Source organism: Neofelis nebulosa, chromosome X (genome assembly GCF_028018385.1).
Source record: "Neofelis nebulosa isolate mNeoNeb1 chromosome X, mNeoNeb1.pri, whole genome shotgun sequence".
Classification (NCBI taxonomy): Eukaryota; Metazoa; Chordata; class Mammalia; order Carnivora; family Felidae; genus Neofelis; species Neofelis nebulosa.
In genome coordinates, this window is record NC_080800.1 from 94,189,204 (window position 1) to 94,205,817 (window position 16,614).

Below are 16,614 nucleotides of genomic sequence, written 5' to 3' on the forward strand. Positions count from 1 at the left end.
AGTAGTAAGACGGTCTTCTCATGTATATAAGATAGCTCCAAAATTTGTATACCCAGAGCTCATTTTCTTATTTGTGTAAAGGTGATACGCATTCCTAGATAAATGATATATTAAGTTCTATGACACCGATACTCAGTGTTCACCTAAACCAGAGGTCACGAACTGGCAAGCCCTTTATCTGACTTCTGCCTGCAGGTGAGTTTTGTTTGGGCCTAGCCAACGATTTTAAAACGTTATAAACTGGATACCTTTCAACAACGTGTAGATTCATCTTTGCTGTGTTTTCTGTTAGTCCCCATTTTCTCACACCTAGGTGCCTTCCTCGTATTGCCTACCTTGTCCCTGAAGGCACTCAAGTTGGAGACAGGCCTCACAGCGTGTGAGCACAAGAGAGACAACCTCGATGTCAATACCCTACAGCCACTGGCTTGTTCATCCCCATTAGCTTAACAAGTTACTCCAGTCCCCTAGAAAAACACACACGGTCCGTCCAGGTATTTCTACAAGTCCCTACGAGCTGTCTCACATGTAATCACGAATAAATCAATCCGTTATCACGCGCTGCTGCAGCTGCTCTGGGCTTTCGTCAAGCACGTGTGCATCCACCATCACCTGCCACCATTTACTGTATCCGCCGGTCATTCATCATCTGCCACTGGGCATCCATCATCATTTGCTGGGCATCCACTGAGTACCGCCATGTCTGTTGGGCATCCACAGTCTCCCACCAGGCATTGTGGTCTCTGTTGACGCTCTGCCATTTCACCACCAGCGCCTTCCATGAGAATGCTGCTTCCCTGGCTTGGGTGCTGTTACCTGGTGCTGCCCTCAAGATATCACACGGTACTGCATTTGCTTCGGTCTTTATTGTACTCAGGGTTCCTTGCAGAAGTTAGGACTATGTCCCTCCATACTTTGTGGAATGTTCTGTTACCCAAACATTGAAAGACCAATGCTCGTCTCTGCCCCCTTCACGGAATCTCTGCGCAAAACGGCTTTTTGTTTTCTTTTTCGTTTTCTCCTTATTGTCGTCTCCCCAGGGTTGACACACTCTGTCGGGGCCAATTTAGAGTTTATCTACAGATCCCCTCAGTCCGGTCCTCCGCCCTCTGAAAGACTAAGCGGTGACCTTGCCAGTCTTGTGTGCTTGTACATACCTAGACTTTATCCCTGTATCTGGCATCTTTTAAATGAATAAATGAATAACTCATGAGGTTAGGTACTGGGGATTTCCTGCCCCCACCCATCTAGACCTATGAATCTTTCACAGGTCAACCAAACTTGTTGGTTCAAACGTCTTCTAATATCTCCCTTCCCTCTTCAGAGACACATAATCATTTTGCTGCAAGCTCTTTATCCTATGGCAAAAAAAATTTTTTACCAGGTAAGTTTCAATTTTAAGTGTAAAATCAATATACTTATGAAAAATTGCGGTGACCTATATTAAAGAATACCATCCAGAAGTTCTGGTTGTTGTTTGTATCTCTAGAGTCTGCTTTCTCTAGTTATTCTTTGCACTTTATTTCTCTTCTTTTTTCCTTAGAGGTATGCAGCTTTGGCCGATTAATTACGGCTTTCATCCCCCAATAAATTCACAAAATAAATTCAAAAGGTAATTTTAATGAACATTCCAGTGCTACTTGTAAGGGTCGTATGACCACAGGCACATAGCCAGCAATGTCTAAGCTAAGTAATAGCATCTAGCACCTAACTGAATGCTTGCTTCGTGTCACCCCCTGATGGTAAGGAAGGTGATGATGATAATTATAATAGCTGGCTTTAACCGAGCACTATATGGGAGGAAAAACGTTCCTGGGACCCTGCAAATTAAATTGGCAAAAGGCAGATTAACAAGAGAGTGTATTATGATACATACGAACGCCTTCGTAGAAAACAAGACCCAAAGAAGCAGCTGGATCTGGGGCTTATGGACCATCGTAACAAAGAGCAATATATCCGGAGAAGTGATAAGACAAAAGAAAAAGGCTTTTGGAAACCAATTTGACAATTTCATATTAAAAAAAAAAAGAAAAGGGCTTTGAGCTTCTAGGGGTGGTATATCGTGGAAGGTAAATGTGTGGAGAAAACTAATAGAAGGTAAAGGTTATTTTACTAAGGTTTGCTATACAGATTCAATTTCGTGCGATCCTGGGGAGGATAAGTGTGTTTCCAGAGATTAAGAGCAATTCTCTTCAGGGTGCTTGGCTGGCTCGGTTGGTTAAGCTTTCGACTCTTGATTTCGGCTCAGGTCATGATCTCACGGTTTGTGAGTTCGAGGCCTGCCTCAGGCTCCATGCTGACCCTGGGGAGCTTGCTTAGGATTCTCTCTCTCTCTCTCTCTCTCTCTCTCTCTCTCTTTCGGTCCCTCCTTCTTTCTCTCTCTCTCTTTCTCGAGATAAAGAAACAAACTTAAAAATATATAAAAAAGAGGTGCCTGGGTGGTTCAGTCAGTTAAGCCTCCAACTCTTGATTTTGGCTGAGGTCACGATCTCATGATTTTGGGGGAATCCAGCCCCACGTCAGGCAGGCTCCGTGCTAACAGTACAGAGTCTGCTTGGGATTCTCTCTCTTTCTCTTTTTCTGCCCCTCTTCCGCTCTCTCTCTCTCTCTCTCTCCCTCAGAAATGAAATAAACAAATAAATAAATAAGAATAAAATGAAACATAGTTTCAAACAGAGAGGGAAGCAAACCATAAGAGACTCTTAAATACGCAGAACAAACTGAAGGTTGAGGTGGGGGGGGGTAGTGGGTGATGGGCATCGAGGAGGGCACTTGATGGGATGAGCCCTGGGCATTGCATGGAAGCGATGAATCCCGGGAACCTACCCCCGAAACCAAGAGCACACTGTATATGCTGTATGTGAGCCAATTTGACAATAAATTATAATAAGTAAATAATTAATTCAAAAAATATCATTAGCTATAAAAAAAGAAAAGAAGAAAAGAACCCTTTATATAGAGAGATAGATAGGTATAGATATAAAGAGTAATTCTCTTCTTGGCATGGGAGAGAGAAACTTTAAAGGAGGGAAATTTATACTCCACTGTTGGACCGAACGGGGGAGTAGAGCGTTTTTTCTCCATCTATCACTTCTTTTTATTTTTTTATTTTATTTTATTTTATTTTATTTTTTCAACGTTTTTTATTTATTTTTGGGACAGAGAGAGACAGAGCATGAACGGGGGAGGGGCAGAGAGAGAGGGAGACACAGAATCGGAAACAGGCTCCAGGCTCCGAGCCATCAGCCCAGAGCCCGACGCGGGGCTCGAACTCACGGACCGCGAGATCGTGACCTGGCTGAAGTCGGATGCTTAACCGACTGCGCCACCCAGGCGCCCCCATCTATCACTTCTCAGTTGCCTTTAGCTCAAAAGAATTCGTATGCCCAAATGGCCTACTTTGGGGTGGCGTACTCCGATCCTTCAGCACTTAACTCTGTGTCTGCTACCTCATTTACTGCTCACAGTCAGTAAAGGTAAGGAAAGCTGAAGCATACAATTTTACTGGATTTTAGGGCCGTAAAAGGCTAACCTCCATTCTCCTTTCGATGGCCGATATTAAGGGCCCCACTTCCCCAGCTGTTCAGACTTGTATTTCTGCCACTGAGCCCTGGAAATGTGAAGACTCAAGCCAAATGCTGGTTCTTGCTTCCTGACTTGATATGGCTCTAGAGACACAGAGTAGCGTAACTGAAAAAATAACCTCCGGTAGATCCAGGAGTCATTCCTCCGGACCCTAGAGTGATAATAACAGTTAACGCTTATCGTACGTTCACTAGAGCTATACATGGCCCTAGCTGCTAGACACTCTCTTAGAACCATAGCTTTCTTCACGATAATTTCATTATTTTGCATTTATAATGCATCTGTAATGCATTTCAGTGCATCTCAGACTCTTAACACCCTCTTAGACACAAAGTTTGAAAGCCCACGTTTCAAAGCCTTTATTATCATGTGATTCCAAGACAGAATGAAGAAGTGGGGAAGGGTCAGAATATATCTTCAATTAGTTGAAGGATTTTCATGCTCCTATGGCTCCAAAACAGAAGAGCCAGATAAATGGGAGAAGATAAAGAAAGAAGCACATTAGGGTTCAATTAAATGGTCTTTATTGATGAAAAGCTCTACTTTTCAAGGAAACTCCATTGCTGGAGTTTGTACAAAGAATTTCTCCTTCGAGTAGGAGTTTGAACTAGGTATTTTCTAGGTGTTTTTCTATGTTTTGAGATTCTGTAATTAAACTTCTTACTGCTGTCACTTTGAACAAGTTACCTACTCGGAGCCTGAAATTATCATTATGGAGGTCGAAGTATACGGCTTTTGTGTATGATAGGGAGATGAAAAGAATTACTATTGCATACAACAGGGTTATGTGCCTATAGTTGTGAGAATCAATTTGCTGGAGCTAATCAGTAATTAGTCCAAGGAAAAAAAGTAAATTCTTTCTGTTCCTAGATGAAAACACTACTCACTAATTAGATATTATTTTAATAACTCAGAAGACATTTTTATCTCCTATTGCCATCTAAGTGAACATATAAGAAAATCTACTTAGAAATGGGGGCGCCTGGGTGGCGCAGTCGGTTAAGCGGCCGACTTCAGCCAGGTCACGATCTCGCGGTCCGTGAGTTCGATCCCCGCGTCGGGCTCTGGGCTGACGGCTCGGAGCCTGGAGCCTGTTTCCGATTCTGTGTCTCCCTCTCTCTCTGCCCCTCCCCCGTTCATGCTCTGTCTCTCTCTGTCCCAAAAATAAATAAAAAAAAAAAAAAAAAAAAAAAAAAAGAAATGAATGGACTGGGTATACATAACCTTCACTCTTACACATTATGAGACGATTAAGGATAGCCTCCTTAGCCTCTATTTCAAAGGGCAGTCATTCAATCTTGAAAACTGCCTTTCACTTCTTTCTCTTCCCCCTTAGTCAAATTTCTATATTCTGTGAGTGCCGAAATTAGTTTTGTGTTAAATAAAGGATCAGAAATCTAAAACCTTACCACATGTTTTCACTCCTATGTGGATCCTGAGAAACTTAACAGAAGACAAGGGGGGAGGTGAGGGGGGGGGGGGAAGTTACAGAGAGGGAAGGAGGCCAACCATAAGAGACTCTTAAAAACAGAATAAACTGAGGAATGATGGGGGTGGGAGGGAGGGGAGGGTGGGTGATGGGCATTGAGGACGGCACCTGTTGGGATGAGCCCTGGGTGTTGTATGGAAACCAATTGGACAATAAAGTATATAGAGAAAAGATAAAATAAAATGAGAAAAAAAAGAAATCTAAAATCTTTGCACTCTAATTGCTTTGCATTCCAAATATACCAAAGACAGGTGCTCTGCACATTGTTCTCATAAAACTAAGTCCCCAAAATAAGCTTTGTGAGTTTTTTCCATGACTTAATGACAGGACAGTGTTTCTTTTTTAAATAAGAATATCAACATGACAAACAGGTTGAGTGAGATTTTTTCTACACTGTGGATTTTTCTCACTGAGAAATGGTTAATAAAATAGGTAGCAGAGATGGAATTTGAGCTACCTGTTTATTTATCTCTCTTTTCTTTTCTTTTTTAAAAAAATGTTTATTTATTCTGAGAGAGAGAGAGCGCGTACACAAGTGGGGGAAGGGTAGAGAGAGAGAGGGAGAGAAAGAACCCCAAGCAGGCTCCAAGCTGTCCGCGCAGAGCCCAAAAGTGGGCCTCGAACTCACAAACTGTGAGATCATGATCGGATCAAAATCAAGAGTTAGACGCTTGACTGACTGAGCCGCCCAGATGCCCTGGTTTATCTCTATTTTCATTATTTAATTACATGTTAAGAGATATGTGAGGGTCTTTATGGAAGTGTGTATACAATTACAAAGCAGCCCGAGCCATGGCAGATCCGTATTTCTATTTTCTACGCAATTGTAGGATCGCGGCCTCTGTGGATTTTAACCCTATTCAGAAAGCAGCAGGGAAGAAAGTATTCTGAATCAGTATTTACAGTACACATAGGATAGTTAGGTCAGACCATGTTCTGCAGAGCAAAAGCTTTCCTTATTCTAGATAGAGTTCAGTTTTTAGAATGCCAAAGAATTACACTAGCTAATGAAAACCATACAGTATTTTCGCCTCACGATTATGTAGGAAAAAACCTTGAGGGAGAACTAAAAGAAAGACATTTAATATTTCCCAAGCACTTATTTATTTTTCTATTTTGCTTTAACTCCATCTCATATATTCTTGGCTTAATATCGTCTCCATATTTGTATTTATAGGGAGAAAGAACTTTTCTGGGCTCCCTATTTTAGTAACAAGTACAGAGGAGAAAAGTTAAATATGTGGTGTTGAACTAATAGCCCAAGCTAAGTTTCATATATTTCATTTGAAATGGAAAACATATTCAAAATAGAGTGTAGATAAATAATGAAAAGTAAATTCCTTGCGTTCTTTTTAAAAAATTTTTTTAGTTATTAATTTTTTTGAGAGAGAGAAAGCAAGCTGGGGAGGGTCAAACAGAGAGGGAGAGAGAAATCCCAAGCAGGTTCTGTGCTGTTAGCACAGAGCCTGACGGGGGGCTCGAACTCACGAGCTGTGAGATCATGACCTGAGCCAAAACCAAGAGCTGGAGGCTTAACAGACTGAGCCACCCAGGCGCCCCAATTCCTTATGTTCTTTGAAGTCTTTCTTGTGATGGGAGAAACTGACGTCTGATTTTCAATTCCTCAAAAACTTGATTACAATCTCTGTATATGCATGAATGTCATCCGTGGGTGAGACATAAAAACCATCGTAATCAACCCTTATGTTCTCTAAAAGGGATATAGGGGTAAAGAATAAAGACAGCAAGCGATTTCTACTAAACATTATAATACATTTTGCTTAATTACCAATAAAATGAAAATTTTTGAATAGAAAAGTTATATTAAAGCTAAATATTAACGTTAATCATATACATGTTTGAATTTTGTAGTTTCCTATTCTTTGCTCCAATTCTAACTAAAAACTACTGTGTTTTAACTAGATCTGTTTTGATCAAATGACTCTTAAATAATGCCGTATTAATATTGTGACTTTGGGCAAATCAATGGATGTATCTAAGAATTAGATTCTCCTTTACTAATGACTAGCTTTTACTGTGTACTTATCGTGGTAAGTATTTTAATCTACATGATCTCACCTAGCATCTACTTGATAGGTATTTGTAAATATTAAAGACTGAAATTGAAAAAATTTAGTAAGCAAATCTTGACACAACTTTAAGATATTATTTTTTATATTACATTGAACCAAGTCTCTAGCTATAATTAAAAAAATATGCATAAAGGGGTGCCTGGGTGCTCAGGCGGTTGAGTGTCCTACTTTGACTCAGGTCATGATCTCACAGCTCATGAGTTCGAGCCCCACATCCGGGTCTGTGCTGACAGCTCGGAGCTGAAAGCCTGCCTCAGATTTTATGTCTCCCTCTCTCTCTGCCCCTCCCCCACTTGCATTCTGTCTCTCTTTCAAAAGAATAAATAAATACATAAACATTTTTTTAAAAGATATGCATATGAAAATGTACACTGTGTATTTCTACCTCTACCAAAGCAAATATTCTGGAGGTATTTTCTTGGTTTTAGTATTATATATATACATATATACGTATGTATACATATATATACATGCACATGTGTATGTATGTACATATATGTATATGTATATATACATATATGTGTATACATATATGTATACATATACGTGTATACATGTACATATACATGTATAGGTATATGCCTATACATATATGTATAGGTATACACATATATGTATATATACATGCATATATGTACATACCTATACATATATATGTGCATATATATCGGCTTGGTTTAATTATAATGAAGTAAGGTAAATGTCTTATAGTTTACATATAAATATATATATATTTTTGGTTCGGTTTAATTATAATGAAGTAAGGTAAATGTCTTATAGTTTAAGTAGAGTAAGAAACTTAAATGAATACTTCCCCAAAAGTTATTTCATTTAAAAACGTAAAGGCAATTGTTGAAGACCACCATTTCATAAATAATTACAAATTACTGAATTTTTACTGTGATTCATTCACCTAAGTTTCATTTTAATTAGTTATGTAAATAACCACATAAAAGAGGGAAGAGGCAGTAAGGAAATCTAAGACTGTATTTAATTCTGATGTAGACTATTGTGCCAGTGTGATTAAGAACTGTCTAGTTTTTACTGTGAAATAAACAAAGAATCTTAAAAGATATTGCTCATGCCATTATATGACACTTGTAACTCTCATGTTCTCTTGCATTTTTTCCAGACGTGTTAGGATTACTTGAAAAAAAAAATGACAATTTAACAACGCACAGGTGATAGTTAATAGGAAAAATAAAAGTACAGAAGGGGGGGGCGCCTGGGTGGCTCAGTCCGTTAAGCGACAGACTTCCGCGGATCATGAACTGGGTCATGATCAGTTCAAGATCTCCCTGTATGCGAGTTCCAGCCCTGCGGGGGACTCTGTGCTGACAGCTCAGAGCCTGGAGCCTGCTTGGGATTCTGTGTCTCAGTCTCTCTGCCCCTCCCCCACTCGTGCTCTGTCTCTGTCTCTCAAAAATAAATAAACATTAAAAATGAAGAAAAAACAGGGGCGCCTGGGTGGCGCAGTCGGTTAAGCGTCCGACTTCAGCCAGGTCACGATCTCGCAGTCTGTGAGTTCGAGCCCCGCGTCAGGCTCTGGGCTGATGGCTCGGAGCCTGGAGCCTGTTTCCAATTCTGTGTCTCCCTCTCTCTCTGCCCCTCCCCCGTTCATGCTCTGTCTCTCTCTGTCCCAAAAATAAATAAATAAAAAAAAAATAAAAATAAAAAAATGAAGAAAAAATAAAAAATAAAAATAAAAGTATAGAAAGGAAAAATAGTAGGACCACAAAAGGAAAACCTCAACTCACTTATGGCTTAAGGAAATTACTATATGCCTCTATGCTGTAACACAATAACAATAACAAAAATAAGATTAATAGTGATAGCTATGATATATATTGGGGCCCAGCTATATGCCAAACACTTTACTCAAAACTTATGACTTAACCTAATAAAACTACATGAGGTAAGTACTATTATTTACCTTTTATAGATAAGGAAACCTAAGTCCAGGTTGTACAATAAGGAAGTATGGATCTAACCTCAAAGTCTATACTCTTTCCAGTTTGCTTTGCTATGTCATATAAATAATAGCAGTTCCTCAAATTTAATATTTTTACTTAAATCGTTCATCAAAACCTCAGAGCAGGGGCACCTGGGTGGCTCAGTCGGTTAAGTGTCCGACTTCAGCTCAGGTCACGATCTCGCGGTCCGTGAGTTCGAGCCCCGCGTGGGGCTCTGGGCTGATAGCTCAGAGCCTGGAGCCTGCTTCCGATTCTGTGTCTCCCTCTCTCTCTGCTCCTCCCCCGTTCATGCTCTGTCTCTCTCTCTGTCTCAAAAATAAATAAACGTTAAAAAAAAAAATTAAAAAAAAAAAAACCACCTCAGAGCAGTCCTTCATTATAGGTATTATTATCCATACCTAACAAATCTGGCAGGAAAAAAAACAATGCATATGTGTTGACTTGAAAAAAATATGCTTGGGCACCTGGGTGGCTCAGTCAGTTAAGTGTCCAACTTCAGCTCGGGTTGCGATCTCACGGTTTGTGAGTTCGAGCCCAGCATCCAGCTCTGTGCTGGCAGCATGGAGCCTGCTTGGGATTCTCTCTCTCTCTCTCTCTCTCTCTCTCTGCCCCTCCCCTGCTTGTGCTCATGCTGTCTCTCTCTCTCTCAAAATAAATAAACATTTTTAAAAAAGAAAATAGCCATATATAATTTCTAAAGGTTAAATCCTGGAGTCATCTTTGTCAAATTGGAGCATACGTTCTTAAATCATCTCAAAATGGAAACAAACAGAATTATATTCTTTTTCAACAATAAAGGTTATGTTTGTTAATGCAATCTTGGGATATTGATCTGATCTGTCAAAGATCACTTCTGCTGAGCAGCAGGTGCATTCCAAAAATTGCGATTACATATTCACTACATTTTTTAGTCAGCCAAGTCAGATAACTGAAACCACAGAATTCATCCAGGGATTGAAATTAAACATTTTCCTTTATTAACTAATTAAATAAATCAAATAATTCTCAAAATGTCTTTCACTTTGTACATTTAATTTTATAGCTATCAGATTTGGTTTCTGCGTCCTTTCTAAAATATCTTTCTGCATCCTTCCTAAAATATCTATCTAAATGAAATTAAAACCTTATTTTACCCAGAAGCCACTCCATCCCATTCAACCCTGTGACCAAACTCTACTATCTTTAACACTCTGAGAAACTCTTGTGGGTCCAGAAACAACCAGTTAGCCACCAGGATGGAGATGTTCCAACAATCTTTTTTTTTTTAAATTTTTTTTTTTTTCAACATTTTTTATTTTTTTTTATTTTATTTTTGGGACAGAGAGAGACAGAGCATGAACGGGGGAGGGGCAGAGAGAGAGGGAGACACAGAATCGGAAACAGGCTCCAGGCTCCGAGCCATCGGCCCAGAGCCTGACGCGGGGCTCGAACTCACGGACCGCGAGATCGTGACCTGGCTGAAGTCGGACGCTTAACCGACTGCGCCACCCAGGCGCCCCCAACAATCTTTGATCTAACAATGATCAAAGAAAATAAAGGTCATAATTAAACTATTATAACTCAAGTGCTAAATCACAGTGAATATAAAACACATTCAATATCTGTTTTTTAGCACTGAACAAACAAAACACAGGAAATACAAATGTGTTAACCCCAATCCCTACCGACAAGGGAGTTTATAATATACTTATACATGTGTGTGTTTGTATGTGTCTGTGGGAAGCACAATTTGGAAAAAGAGATAATGAACAGGGGCGCCTGGGTGGCTCAATCAGTTGAGCATCCGATTTTGGCTCAGGTCATGATCTCACGGTTTGTGAGTTCGAGCCCTGCATCAGGCTCTGAGCTGACAGTGCAGAGCCTGCTTGGGATTCTCTCTCTCTCTCTCTCTCTGTCTCTCTCAAAATAAATAAAAGAAAGTAAAAGAAAATTTTAAATAAAGATAATGAACAACGTGGGGTTACATGCTAATGATGCAATGTATTGAACACATAATATATAGTTCAGAAATACAGTGGAGGGACATGTCCGCATGGTCAACCAGTGCAAAAAGAGCTTACAGCAGCAATATTTAAATGACTATGATAAAGTAGGTGACATTTTCCCAGCTATCAAACTGCTTCATAAATGGTCTTCTTCATACTTGCTAAATATACTCAAAGCCAACTCAACATTGAGGAAAAACAGAGAAATGCAACTTAATTACACGCACACATTCAGGATCGCATCTTTTCACTAATAGTTTATTAAAAATACAACTGCTTATATTTTGTAGCTTTCAGAGATATCTAAATTCTTGCTAGTTCTTGTGAAAGAAAAATAGATATAGTGTAAAATGTCATGACAAAATACTATGGAACAGAAACATGATGACAAAAACATCCGGATAAAGCTAATATATTGATAACATTTTTACTAATAGATTGACAAAATATATATTGATAATTGCACTAATATATTGATGTCTAGATAGATAAATAAAAATTTTACCTCAATTACTATCTGCTGTGTTAAAAAACGGCACTAATACATAAATAAAATGACCATTACTTGCGAGTCTCTCTCTGCCCCTCCCCCGCTCGTGCTCGCGCTCTTTCAAAATTAATAAATAAACTTCTAAAAAAATTTTTAAAAAAGAAAGAAAGTTCACCCTGTATTAGGCCTTGTGCTTGGCATTACGAATACAGAGGTGAATAAACAGGGCCCTAGCCCCAAAGGAACTTACTCACTTTTTACAAAATACTCAAATAACTTAAATGTTACATAGTCTAAAAAAACAAACAAACAAAAAAAAACACAAACAAACAAATAAATAAATGTTACATAGGCTAGCATTTTCTATTGTAGTGTCACTAGGTAAAACTTCTAATTTTCAGCATCAGCCTTGAACAATTCCTAGGGAATTTTTTTTTTTTTTTTTTTTTTTTTAAATAGCAGCTTCAGGTTTCTTTACTGTTACTATAGTACCAGGAACTCTGCTAATCACTTTACACATTACGGCATCTGAGCCTCACAATAACAACATTACAGGGTGTATCGTATGATCTTGTTTTACAGATAAGGAAGCAATGGCTTTGGAGTATAATTATTCAACATCATACCAAAAGTGTCAGAGTCAGAATCTGAAGCTACTGCGTTTTTTCTTTTTTCTCATTTTTTTAAAAAAAAATTATTGTCCAGTTCCTAGAGAAATTTCAAAATCAGCAGCAGCTAAATTCAGTGACTCTGACTAAAGGTAACTCATGGAGATCGGAGATATCTATTTCTTTTTTGTTTTTTCCTTTTTATTTTATTTTAGAGAGAGAGAGAGAGAGCACGTGCGCGCAAGCCAGGGAGAGGGGCAGAGGGAGGGAGAGAGAACCTTAAGCAGGCTCCACGCTCAGAGTGGAGTCCGATGTGGGGCTCAACCCCACGACCCTGGGATCATGACCAGAGCCTAAATCAAGAGTCAGACACTCAACTGACTGAGCCACCCAGGTGCCCCTGAGATACCCATTTCTAATTAAAATCCTTGAGGCAAATAGTGGTTTTGTAACATCCTTCAGGAAATAAGATGAAATGCAGAAGGGGAGGATGCCTATGTCTACATGACAACAAAGGTTTGCACCATTTGTGGGTGGTACTGTCGATGAAAGGATTAGTCGCATTCCTTTTTTCGAAGCGGCTTTTTAACATTGCAAGTGAAATGTATCGGAGGTGCTTCGTCAGTCCATCTGTCAATGCAGATGTCAATAAGCATGAAATGCCACTAAATCTCGGTGGTATTCCTCGAGGTGTCATAGTGCTGTAGGAAATGGGTTTTGGTATCGGACGAACATGGATTTAAATCCTTATGTTACCTTCTTCTCACCTGGGACAAATGACTTTTTACTTCTGAATCACAATTTCTTCATCTATAAAACAGAAACGAGCATCTAACAGATGGCACTGAGGGTCTGCGGTCACGTGTATGGAACACCTGGCATTTAGTGTGCACGTGATATTGTAATATTATTAATGAAATTACTCTGAGGAATTTATTCCAGTAGAATGTTATTTTGGAAGCCCTGAAAAGAAGTGACCAGGAAAATTCTGTTTAACTTCACATGCCACCAACTTCTGACCATCTGTCCCCAAAAAAGATAGGATAGTAGAATGAGATCACAGAACAAGAAAAAAGAATGCAACATCTCGTAAGCCAGCTTACAAATGCGATGACTGTCTACCCTTGTGAAAAGTATTTGATTAGCGTCTTTGTGTGTGTGTGTATAGATAGATAGACAGATGGAGAGGGAAATAATCATGCATATTTCATATATATATATATTGATGGAGAGGGAAATAATCATACATATTTCATTTTCCCATTCATATATGCTTTTGTTGCCATTTCCATGTTAAAGAAAAAAAGTTTGGGGCGCCTGGGTGGCTCAGTTGGTTAAGCGTCCAACTTCAGCTCAGGTCATGATCTCACGGTTCATGGATTCGAGCCCCGCATCGGGCTCTGTGCTGACAGCTCGGAGCCTGGAGCCTGTTTCAGGTTCTGTGTCTCCCTCTCTCTCTGCCCCTCCCCCACTCGCGCTCTGTCTCCCTCTGTCTCAAAATTTAAAAAAAAAAAAATTAAGAAGAAAAAAGAAAAAAGTTTGTGTCTGTCATTTTGAAAACAAAGCTACCTATGAGCTACCATGAAGCATCCTATGTAAGAGGCAGTGACTGACCCTCTAGGGATTAGATGGGGGGTTGTGCTGTGTAGTAAGGAATCTTTGCTGTCCCAGGTCAGAGGTGGAAAAAACCTTAAGCTCCAGGCTAAAGACTCCAGTGCTCATCCTGATTCTCTTTCTGTTACTATCTTTTGGGAGTCTGCGCAAACAAAAGAAATGGAAAGTAAAATATATATAGGGCCAAATGACGAAAGAGAATATGAGAAGTTTTGTGTATAAATCCTACACCTGAACCTTAATCATGGACTGACCCACCTCCCCGGGACTCCATTTCAGAAGGCTTTTGGCAAAAGAACAAATTGCCTCTGGTTGCAGCCTCATTTTCCAGTTGTCTGCACAGGTCTTTAAGGTAAGAAAGGGTGCCTAGACCTGAATCTGGTTCGTATCAGTGGATAACTAGTAAGAACAGTGGAAGCAAAATTGTAGAGATGTGTTATCTTGGGTGGGAGACTGTAGTTGATATCCTAAATATTTAACTCATTTTGTGCATAATCTTTCCATTTATCACTGAAGAACCTTGTAAAGCAGATAAAACAGGCAATTTTCTCAAGCTTTCGGAAGGGAAACGAAATCCCAAGGTGGGTGCACACATACAGACAGTGTGTGTCAGAGCAGATACTAGAACAAATCTTTCTCCTCCCTTCCCTACACTCATTAGAACCACAGAATATGGATTCTTCTGTGCCCTGCATATCGGAAGCAGAGTTAGGCACCTGTGAACGGTATCGATGTTTTACGCATAAAATCTCTAAAACGGCCTCATAGTCTAAGCAATAATCCTCGAAACTCAAGGTGACAACTGCTTCTCGTGAACAGTGGGGCCCTGGGCTCGTTCAGACTCACATTCCCGCTACTCTGAAAGGCCACTGGGGAATGGTTTTAGTCCAAGGCTAGCAAGTATTTCAAATAACTCTACACTTTAATGAAAATCTCTCCAGTTCTGAGCCTGGTTGCCCCTTATTAGATGTCAACTTATTCGTAAGAGAACTGGAGGCATTAGGCACAGGACAAGATTTTATGGGTTTATTCAGCAATGAGTTCTGTTTTCTGAAATATGGCAAAGTGGGCTTTTTGGAACAACACTACCAAATAAGTATATTGGATATATGGATGTGTGTGCGTGTGTGTGTGTGTGTGTGTGTGTACATATCAAAGAACTGACAAGATAGTAAGGAATAACGAGGGCAAAATTTTAGTTGGGGGCGGAACCCCGATATAGGATTGAAGCACCTTTTGCCCTACAGATAATTTGCTAAACAAGGGAGTTTGAAAGTATGTGGACAGGAATGCAAACAGATCATCCTCATTTTAAGTCGGCTTCCTAAAGAACTATACCCTGATAGAAGGGTAAACCAGACCCAAACCTGAACCACACGCTCACCCCTGCAGTTTGTAAGGAAAAGTGCCTTGGAGTGGAGGGGTGAAGGGAACCTGTTTTTGATCAATTCTAACCACAAGCCAGGGCACACAGTGATTTGCAATGGTCAAAAAAACCCAAGCTATACATTTAGTGGATCACAGTCTTGGTACATAGTGCACCATGCATCAGTTAAAAAACAGCAAACAGTGCAGTTGACAAAAAGCCACTAAAGTTGAAGAGGTACTTCACAAAAGAAGTCCAAATGAGTCGGAGTACCTTTCTGTATGTGCTGCTCAAACTTAGTAGTAATCAGGGAAATTAAAACCACAATTAAGCACCAGTAAATAGTCACTGGATGAGCAAAATTGAAACTGTGAGTATACTTGTGTTGGCAAACACGTGGAGCAATAAGAACTCACACAGTTGTGATGGGAATGAATGTAAATTGATAAAACCGTCTTGAAAAATGGCACAGCATTAATAGCAATCTTAGAAAAGTATGGGGGGGGCGCCCGGGCGGCTCAGTCAGTTAAACGTCAGACTCTCGGTTTCCGCTCAGCTGACGATCTCTCAGTTTGTGAGTTCCAGCCCTGTGTCAGGCTCTGCACTGACAGTGTGGAGCCAGCTTGGGATCTTTCTCTCTCCTTCTGCCCCTTCCCCCTCCTCTCTTTCAAAATAAGTAAGCTTTTTTTTTTTTTTTTTTTTAAGTTTGTGCCCTCTAATCCAGAACTTCCACTGTTGAGTATAGTCTAGAGAATGCCTTACAACTGAGCACCAACATACGTGTAGAAGAATTATTTGCAGCATTATTGCTTGTAAATACCCCAAACTGGAAGAAATAAAATTATACAACAAACAGTAAAGCATATACTTAAATAGCTGCCTTTAGTAATACAACCAAATATCATGCAGATAAAAAAGCTGAGGCACACAGTGATTCGATTGTTTACCCAAAATCACACATATTTTAAGCGACAGAGGTAGGATTTACCTGCAAGCAATCACATTCTAAAGTCCTTAGGTATTATATGGTGCTGCTTCTCATAAATTTGTTCCCTAAGAAGTGATTGATATTAGGATAAGCTATATGAAATTGACATGTTTTGTGAGTCAAAAGAGTTGAATACTAGCAAATTCATACGGTTCAACCCAACAGTTCTCTTAAGTTCTGAAATCACCTAGTTGGTCTGAGATCACCTTGCACAGTGTATCAGCTTATTTCTCCCTAGCCTTCGCCCTCAAAATGAGTTTTTATACTGTCTTTTATTGGTGACAAAAGTTTCCTCTGAATGCCATCATTGCTGAAGACTCTGGGTTGCTTCTTTATTCTGGTTTTTATTTTATTAAGTGACTGTGGTATAAAAAAAAAAAAAAAAAAGTCTTACGAGCCATAGGGAATGGAAATGATGAAAGC

The 16,614-nt window shown here is 39.6% G+C and overlaps 1 protein-coding gene across 2 annotated transcripts in view; it reads left to right on the top strand.

The window, feature by feature from the left end:
* HTR2C (5-hydroxytryptamine receptor 2C) overlaps positions 1–16,614 on the top strand; it is a 291,607-nt gene that overhangs the window by 164,967 nt on the left and 110,026 nt on the right. The window lies entirely within an intron of this gene.